We start from the raw sequence: 10,297 nt of genomic DNA on the forward strand, positions 1-10,297 counted from the left end.
TGATGGTGCAGAAGGCAGATAATACTCAATTTGTTGAATAGATTTTTTTTGTTTCTAAAATTTTAACTTGATTAAATTTTCATCAGTGTAAAGCATTCCAGGTATTACCAAAAGAGGACACCTTTCTACTGTGCTACAATTCTACGACTCTAGAGCAATGCAGCCGGTATTAGCTCTGCAGCCAGTGTGTAAGGATGACAAAGAGAAAACTGACACATTCCTATGAAACCAAGAAGAGGGAGAAAATTGCTATGTCTCCACATCAGGAATTCCATATTGGCACTGTTTATCTTTGTGACTTTCTGAGCATCCAGCTTTCCAGGGATATGAAACTGAAAGTATGCATTAATTTGATCATATTGCTCTCAGCTTTCCCTGAAGGACTATCTGTAAACTTGTGGCAGATATTGATGTTTGAAAACAGCAGGTTCAGAGTTGTTCATGGCAGGAACTAAATAGACAAAACAAGAGGCAATATGTCTAGCCTCTGAAAGAAAATCTTAGAATGATGATATTTTATGCAAAAAATTCAAATGCAAATTCAGAAACAAATATATAGATTTTGTAATTTCTATTTTCCATTAACACTGACTGAGTAGGGGTGAGTAAGGAAGGCAGCATGAGTGAAACTGCTATCAGCACAGGCTGGGGAACAGAGGAAACCTCATGCCCAGGCCGCACATTTGCTACTCTAACCCATGTCTCAGGCTGTCCTGTTGAAAGACATGAAGCCATTTCTGGATGCGAGCTGTTGTTCAGAATGAGCTTTGGAGGGAACTGAAGGACACTGCAAGTGCAGCAGGGAGCTGACAGGAGCCAGTCTGCCTGAAAGCAGGCATGTGTTGGGGTCAGAGGACACAGAAGTCAGTCATGAAGAGAAAATCCTACCTCACCTACTTATAGAATCATAAAGTGTGCAGAGGGGGGCGTATGTGGCCCGAAGTTTGGAGTCCAGCTAGTTGAGGGCGAAGGGCCGACACCCCTCTGCAATTTCTGGCCAGCACCCTTCGGCGTCTGATGGCCTTGGGCTGTGTTGGCTGCGGACTGGCTTACACCGCTGGTATTGGGGAGGAACAGAGCTGACTATTTCACCGGGGGTTAAACGTCGGTTTATTGAAGGTGTTGCGGGATCCAAACACGGGGAAACGAACCGGGAAAAGTTTTTTCAATAGGGGGTGAAACAGGATTATAAAGGAGGGGGGTGGGTACAGGCGTAACCAATCGGGAAAGGTGAGGGGATGAACTTCACAGAACTGACACTCCATGGAGACCAATAATCAAAAGGTAAAGGAGGTGTCCTGGGACCCCAGCCAGCCACCACCTCCAGAGAGGAGAAGGTTCTCAAAACCTGGGAGGAGAAGGGGGTGATTGACTGGGCCCAGGGAGGAGACAACTTTCACTTATAAGGGAAACCAGGGGAGGAGCAATTACATATAGGCAACTATGAATAGCGAGGTTACCATGGCAACTTAGCTGACAGGGTAGCAGTGGCGGGAAATACTGGGGAAACAAAACCATTTTACACATAATAGGGGAGAACAATACATAAATTGGGGGAATAACACAAGAAACTTAACAACACACTACAACAAAAGTGGTTGGGGTTGGAAGAGACTTTGAAGATCATCTAGTTCCAGCTCACCTTGCCATGGCCAGGGACACCTTCCATCCAACCAGGATGCTCAGAGCCCTATCCAACCTGGTCTTGAATACTTCCAGGGATGGGACATCCACTACTTTGAGTAACCTCTTCCTTTGTTTCACTTCCCTCATATCAAATACTTGTATTTTGTGTAAGCTGGAGTCCACTTCTGAGCCCAAGACTATTATAGAGATGGCAGTATATATAATAATAGGTGGATCAAATATTTTAGGAAGAAAGTTGTTGTGGGTATACTCAAAGACTGTAGAAAAATGCACTTCTACATTACTGGTGATAACTAACTCCAAAAAAAGATTCTGTCCAGTCAAATTTACACTTTGTCTTTTGTCACTAACAACTGGTGATGTGTGGATACACGTTGTGCAAATGAACCTGCAGTGCAGAAACAGAGGAGGGTGCATTTTGCTAATATATTTCAAATCGCAGCAGGAACAGAGTGGACTGAACTCTTCCAGAGAAATGAGCCATCTGTTAAAACAATGCACTTTCATGTTGCATAGAACCTCAGCCCCAATTCATTAAATAATTTCAGTTTCTGACCTCAGCCCCAATTCATTAAATAATTTCAGCCCTTCCCAAATATTTGGCTGTTTTGTATCTTTGAGATAAAATAGTTTTATGCTACTCATGATATTTCTAAGCTACAGTATCTAAAATTTTAAAAGAAGCAAATATAATATTTCAGGTCAAACAAAATATTTAGTCTGACTGAAACACCAGCAGACCTACAAAAGCGGTTTTTTGAGTATTGACTCAAACCAGTTTGTCTGTAATCTGATGTCCAAGTGCAAATTCCTGTTAATGAGAGACTTAAGGTGAGATATATTGCTCCAAACATTTAGTGTTGATCCTCCTATCTGGTAATCTTACTACTAGTGCAGCTACCCTGACTGTAAATATTTGTAGGATTTGATTCCTGGACATTTGAATATTTTTGTTGGAATAAAGATGTACCTTCAAATATGTTCTTTATGCTTGGAAAAGGAAGGTACACAAGTTTTTTAAAGGGATCTGATTTGGACAATAGGTATCTTGACTGGAAACTGAGGTTTATATAACCAGTTCCTTGTCTTTGAAATGAGATAATGTGAACGTCAAAGCTTCAAGAGGCTATGTCAAAACATGTCTTGAATGATTACTTGTAAATTTATAGAGTCATCCCTGTGCATTGACAGGATGTACCTCTGGCATTGTCTTAAACCATTAGGAAGGATAGTTAATGCAAGACTAACACCACACAAAAGGGCAATTTTTGGACAGTCAGCCTTAACTTGTACTCTCTGCAGTTTGGTGTATTGGATGCACTGACACCAACACCTCTTCTCTTCTGTAGCAATTTCTTTTGCAGTATTTGCATTTACCATTTGTACTAGATGTACATAATGTGGCTCAATGTGTTTCATGGCAAACAAGTGTTTTTGTTTGTGTTCCTCTACTCAGCAGACCCAGAACAATATTCTTTCGTGCTTTCTGGGTTATTGCCAGGAGAATGTAATATACAGAAATTGGGACACATCAATTTAGTGGGTTTAAACTGAAATTTAGTGGATGAGTAACAATCCTTTCACCTTCTACTCTTCCTAAAAGCCCATCATGGAAGAAACAAAAATAATTATAAGGCAAAGAGTTGTTCATTAAAATCCAGTCCAGAAAATTCAATAGATGTGCAGCTATGTGTGTAATATGAAACAGTGAAGCAAGCATTTCCTCCAATTAGGACCTAATCATGCAAAACCCTGTTCCCTCCTGAGAAGTCCTAGGACTACTTAAGTTAACCAGCATTTGGTGAGGATGTCAGCCTTCTGTAGTTGAAATGATAGATTTCTGGGTTGCATTTCCCACTGTGAATCTCTTCACATTCTCAAATCAAAATTTTCCAGCCCAGTTCCTCAACTCTAGATTTGACAAGAGTTGCACAAACAGGAGGCTAGGGAGTTCTAAATGACCTTGTTGTGGAAATGATCTCTATACAAACCTGCAGTGTACTTAGGCTCCACCATTAAATTGCTAATGAATGCATTCATTCTTCACAGCTTGTTAAAGACTAGGTTGCAAACTATGTTTGCTTCAAAACTGTTTGCTTTGACTAATCTGAGTTTGTCAAGTGTGATTTGTCTCACCCTCACAGTGCATGAGCTGTGCGTCCTGGCTTGGCTGTGAAACTTTTGCATAACACAGGGATCCAATTATGCTGAGTTTTGTGTTCTAAGATGCAGAAGTTTAATTATGTGGAGTGTCTGATAAGGACTTAGCTGAACTCAAAGGCGATGAAGACAGACACTTTTGTGTTCTCTGATTCACCATTAAAAATAGCATCATTTTACTTTTCAGGTGTGCACCCTTGTTTGTGTGGGGTGAACATTTGCATAATGGACAGCAATTAGTCCTTGAGCACTTACTGGAAGGAAGGCTCAAATAACTAATCAGAAATGCTAATTACAGTGAAAACCTATACCTTTTGGCAAATTTATAACAATGAACTGGAGATCACCAGTTTCTCTCTAAACCCATAGTTTCTCCTTTATGGCAAATTATCATGACCTCATCTCAGTTCTACAGGGTCACTGATCTTCACATTCTCTGTCTTGTCAAACCTAATTACAAAACAACATGGAAATGTTTTTTTTTCCACTCTTTATACTATTCAATGAAATGAACCACAGTGTTGCCCCTTAGTCGTGTGTGGTTTATGCTGCATCTCTATTCCTAGCAGCTCATCTTCATTCTCTTCTCCTGGAACTTTGATTCAGTTGTTCATGGGCAGTGTCTGAGATCCCTACAAGACACAAATTCAGAAATTTCTAGAATGTTATGGTTTTCCCAGTGGTCCCTCTGATTTATTGTAGTATTCCTGCCTATTTATTCTTCTAAATACATTTTTATTCTTTTCTACATTCTCCACCAGGCATTCAGCTTTATGCCAGCTAAATTTGCATAGCTTCATGGGTTTGTTTGTGCGTGTGTTTTTGCTTTGTCTTTTTTGTTTGTTTTTGTTTGGGGTTTTGTTTATTTGGGTTTTTGTTGTGTATTTTGTTTTGTTTTGTGGGGATTTTTTGTTGTTTTTGCTTTTTTCTGTTGTTGTTGGGTTTTTTTGTTTCCTTTCCTGGATGCATTGGAGGATGCGTGGGCAGATGAGTATGAATCAGTTGGCTGGGAAATTTCTCCCTGTCTGATTGCTACATCAGTGTCTACAAGTTCATGAGCATGGTAGCCCTCTAATATTAGCCAGTCACATGTGCTTTCTCTATTGAAAAGAATGACAAACAAGCATGACTAGGAAATTATTTATCCTGTCCTAAAATAGATGGTAGAAAATGCTTCAGTCAGCTGAAACAAACTGTAGAAAATATTAAGTCCTGAGTACTTCCTTCTTCTGTAATGGGGATTACATAATCTATTTCTAATCCTTAGTTCAGAAATTTTTCCAAGATTGTGACAGCTTCTACTTTCAGCTTCTACTACTGAAGTCACACTTTGACAGAGCAAAGTGTTCAATAACTACATTATTTTTTTTAAAAGAAAAAAAATGCTTACTTTCAAGGGACTTCCTTGCCTATTTAGGATCATTTAGGTTGGAAAAGATCATAAAGTACAACTGTTAACCCAGCACTGTTCTGTTCACCACTAAAACATGACTCCAAAGACCATGTCCATATCTCTTTTAAATACCTCCAGGCCTGGTGACTCCACCACTTCCCTGGGCAGACTGTTCCAATGATTGGCAATCATTTCTCTGAAAAAAAATCTTCCCAATATCCAGACCTTCCTTGGTATAACTTAAGGCCATTTCCTCACATGTTATTGCTTGTAGCCTGGGAGAAGAGAGCAACCCCTCTGCCCACCAGGCAGGTGCAGAGAGTGCTGAGGTCCCCCTGAGCCTCCTTTTCTCCAGGCTGAGCACCCCCAGCTCCCTCCCTCAGCTGCCCCTCACAGCACTTGTGCTCCAGACCCTTCCCCAGCTCCGTTGCCCTTCCCTGGACATGCTCCAGCCCCTCAATGTCTCTCTGGCACTGAGGGGCCCAGAACTGAGCACAGGATTGGAGCTGTGGCCTCAGCAGTGCTGGGTACAGGGGGACGGTCACTGCCCTGCTCCTGCTGGCCACACCTGGCTGAGCCAGGCCAGGATGCCATCGGCCTTCTGGGCCACCTGGGCACACCCTGGATCGTGTTCAGCTACTGTTGTCCAATAACCCCAGTTCCTTTTCTGCCTGACAACTTCCCAGTCACTCTTACCCAAGTCTCTAACTTGGGGAAACTTGAGACTTACTCATCTGGTGGTTTTGATTCCATTCCCCTTCACAAGAAATTACTGCCAGATGGTATTTCACCAACCTCAATCCATCTCACATCAACCTCTTCCATTTTAAAGCTTACCATCCATTCCTTCTCCCTTTCTGTTCCTACAAGTTCTTTAGCAATTGCCACACTAGCCAGAGGCTCCTTAAACAGATGTATGTTCTCCTCGAGTTTCCCATCCTCCTTATCTGCCTCTTCTAATTGCCTAAATATTGACTTTGTTAATGGGCAATGAAGTAAATGAGAAGACATGTCTTCAGATGCAACATTCTATTGTAGTTAAAACATTTCTCCATGGAAATGAAAATTAACAATAGTAGTCAAAATGTTAAACTGACCTAGCACTTGAATTTTTAGTTTTGATTCTTTACTAGTAGTGGAGAAAAACACACATGAAGTACTTAAATGATGTATTTTACTTAAATCCCTTTCTTTTTTCCTTTAACAGGACACTTGGGAACCTTTCGCATTTCTTGATAATTTCTGTTCTACAAGTATTAGAAAAGGTGAGGCAGAACGCTTGTACTAAAAATGTACTTTAATATGTACTTACATTTTCTGTAAGTTTCTCAATATAGCATGCTGAAGGTCATTCTTAACAGATAGCTGTTTACGATTCAAACAATAGACAGATTATATCCATTTATTTAACATCTCAAGTAAGAAGACATAAAACTACATCCTTTTCCTTTTGTCTGTTTTGGACACAGACAAATTTGAAAACCTTTAGTGTCTGATGAAAGTCATAGAACTTTATGAAGATCAGAAAAATTTCTTAAAAACTTTCATCAGATACAAATGCACATAACTAAGCTTTGAAGAGGTATCCTGTAGCCTTCTCTTGGGCGTAGGATTCTGTGTTCAGGTGAAAGTTCAGAGCAGGAGAAGGAAATTACTTCTATAAAGCATGCTCAGCTAGAGATTGCCTTTTCTTCCTTATTACACATACAAATGAATCAGAATGTCCTGTTTCTGTTGGAATTAAAAAAATTTCTTTCTGCTTTCCAGAACGAATGGTATAATATTTACTGCATACATTTTAGAAGAATGCAACACTTTTCTCCCACACTGCTAACAGGATCAAGGTTAGTTTTACCTGAGGACTTGGACTGATCATCTCTAAGTAATGCAAAACAAATGAAATCGTGAATATATTTTTCCAAACACTAAAGTTATTTGCCAGGACAGGGCCTATTGTTTACGTGTTTTTCCTGGTACTTTCCTGTGGCTGTCTCTGGCTGCCACAGAGACCTTGAATCACATCAACTAAGGTATTGTCATTTGTATCTTAAAGTCAGTGTCAGTTTCGCTGGAGATTTTCAGTAGGACCTGAATTTCAATGCAAGAAAGATTTGATTTCTTATGAGATCTATTAAGAAAGAAGAAAAAGATTTCTTGAAGACACATTTCCTGTTGACAGCACAGCTGCCAGAAAGGGTAGGGGGTGTCTGTTACGCTAATGTTAAATAAATTGTGTTATGTTTGCACCCTGAGGTGTTGTACAGAGGATCTATGATGCACAGAATCTTGAGAAGAAACTATCTATTGAATTTGACATTTGTGTCCATTGCTATTATGGTGGATTTTATTGTTTTGGTCACTTTCACCTGTTTTATTTTAAATCCAGAGGGTATGCATGAAATTTACAGTGCCATAAACAGGGAGAATTAAGACAGTGTTTAAAAGAAAGTCTGTGTTCTTCACATTTCTTTGTGCTTGCTTGGCTTTGCACGCTGAAGTACTTCCAGGGAAAACAGCAAGACGGCTCTGGCGAAACATATTTTCTCTGTGTGTGAGCATTTGCAGAACTGCAGTCTAAGAAACAACACTCCCCTGCTTGAGAATGCAGCTATAAAGAGGTGTGTATGAGGAGGGATTTGCTGGGTTTGGCAGCCTTTATGGCTTCCTCAAATTTCACATTTGCTTTCAGAATGAAACCCTTGGGTTCACAAACATTAGCTTTGTTATCATGCTCCTCCCATCCCTTAATGCATCCTCGCATTTCCGTATTAACACCTGGTGATACTGCTGGCAGCAGGCCCTGTTGGGTAATGTGAAACATGCTCTGGTGCACGGAGTGCAGAGCTGTAAATGGAGCTAATTCATTCATGCACGTAGACTCACAGCATCAGAGAATGGTTTGGGCTAGAAGGAACCTTAAAGAACATGCAGTTCTGACTCCCTGCCATGGACAGAGACATGTTTTACTAGACCAGCTTTCAAACAACCTGGCCTTGAACACTTCCAGGGATGGGGCATCCACAGCTTCTCTGTGCAACCTGTTCCAGTGTCTCATGACCCTCACAGTAAAGAATTTCTCCCTAATATCTAATTTAAAACTACTTCCTTTCAGTTTAAAGCCGTTTCCCCTTTTCCTATCACTACATGCCCCTGTGAAAAGCCCCTCTCCAGCTCACTTGCAGGTCCCCTGTAGGTACTGGAAGGGAGCTAGAGTGCGCCCCTGAAGCCTTCTCCAGGCTGTACAACCCCAAGTCCCACTGCCTATCCTCACACCCTCCAGGGAAAGTGGCAGCCCAGGAATGCTGTGATTTGGCATATGGGCACTTCAGAAGCACTTGTTTTTGAACAGGGAAGTCAGAGTAGCGCAACTCATGAGCAACAACAAAGTGCAAGTTCACCCTTGGATTTATCAGTTTCAAAAGTTAAGAGTGCATCACAGGGGTGTACAACATGGCTATGATCAGGAAGAAATATGAAGCAGTATATATCTGTAGTGTGTGTTTAGGAAGAAATGAATGCAAAATTCAATAAGTTTACAGAGTGAGGACAAAATTTTGCTATCCCCTTAAACACCTTTGAATGACTTTTCCTTTCAAAGTTTATCACTTCCATGGTACGGCAGAAGTATCTGTAGGGTAAAATCACTAAAAACTCTCAAAGCTGATGAAATGAAGTGTTATACAATATATTTAACCATACCTCATAGAAAATAAGACAAATATATAGAAGACAAAGAAATCTAGAAGTTTAAATGAAACAGTAGAAACAAAAAAGTTTGTTTTGGCTAAAGGAACACATGGCACTGATGCTAGTGATATCTCCATGCACATTAGTGACAGCTAAAATACACATTGCTGTAATTAAAAACTGTAGCCTACAGGTATTATTATTCCCAAGCTTGTTGGTAGTCAAAGATAATTAATCTGCCATGTGTTGCAAAGTACCTGATAACTGCATTGTTTTAACACAGCTATGCCTTAATTCCACAGATGTCCATCATATATTAAGCTGGACTTCACCAGTTTCCTTCACTGTCATCTTTACTGGTGTCAGAAGAGCTAAAACTGCTGAATTTGATAGAACAGGTTTCTTGCTTTCTGCTCTGGAACAATTTAATGTGTAAAAAAACTATGTAATGACCGAGCAGCTGGTAACTTCACAAGTAAAGTCCAAACTGCTGACAGTTGAAGCAGTAATTTGCATCTTTGCAGTGAAGAGAAAACATGATTATTTAATTCCAGTAAATATTAGGGATCAAGCTGGAGGGAAGACAATTAAATTTACAGGATATAGAAATTTCTGTGGAAAAAACCCCAGAGGAATGCCAGGCAGGTTTCTAATCACCAGAGGAATGAAGCTCTGAAGCAGCTCTCTTGTGAGAAGAGGAGTAATTGGAGATTCTTCAAAAGGAAATTTGGTAAATCTTTGCGGGGGACTACCCAATTTGTTTTCCAGACAGCTCTGAACTCAGTGAACAAGAATGTCTTTCACATGGGCCTTCTTCTTTAAGTTCTTCCTTGCTGGGTGTGTTCAGGTTACACTGGAAATTCTTCATTTTCAGCATTACCTTTCTCATTTGTGACAAGGTACGAGAGCAATAAAAAAATGGAGGTGACAGCAGTGACAAAGGCATTGTCCCAAAATAGACCTTTCACCGGTATGTGGCAACATGAGCTCAGCACCCTCACTGTGCCTTGGCCAGCTAGATAGGAGCGTGCTGTGCTGCAGCTCGACTAGAGAGAGAGGAAACTCTGAAGGGAGGGCCAGCACCAAGTGCCAGGGCTCACCTGGGACGGTGCAGAGCCTTCGTGCAGTACCTGAGTGGAGGCAGATTGCACAGGGCTCGATTAATTTTCTCCCAGTTATGCAACTTTGTACTTCACCCAAATAACAGAGGAGCCACTATTGTAAAGCATAGGTAATGTGAAACTCCAAAACAAGGAAAACACATACATAATAGATTTATTGTGCAGTTACTGGGTTACATAAGCATGGTACGACACATTTCAAGTTGCTATAAATTGTGGGTGGGAGTAAGGCTTTGAGATCCTGGATTCCACAAGTCTCGGGGTAAACCTCTGACCCCTCGAGGCCAAT

General features: G+C 40.7%; 1 long non-coding RNA gene across 1 annotated transcript; it reads left to right on the top strand.

The window, feature by feature from the left end:
• The first annotated feature begins 6,404 nt into the window (after nucleotides 1-6,404).
• LOC113458674 (uncharacterized) lies at nucleotides 6,405-7,824 on the top strand. Its single transcript, XR_003379158.2, has 3 exons — nucleotides 6,405-6,465; nucleotides 6,968-7,044; nucleotides 7,699-7,824. It is a non-coding gene; the product is annotated as an uncharacterized LOC113458674 (long non-coding RNA).
• The last annotated feature ends 2,473 nt before the right edge of the window (nucleotides 7,825-10,297 follow it).

The sequence above is a fragment of the Zonotrichia albicollis genome, chromosome 2 (assembly GCF_047830755.1).
Source record: "Zonotrichia albicollis isolate bZonAlb1 chromosome 2, bZonAlb1.hap1, whole genome shotgun sequence".
NCBI lineage: Eukaryota > Metazoa > Chordata > Aves > Passeriformes > Passerellidae > Zonotrichia > Zonotrichia albicollis.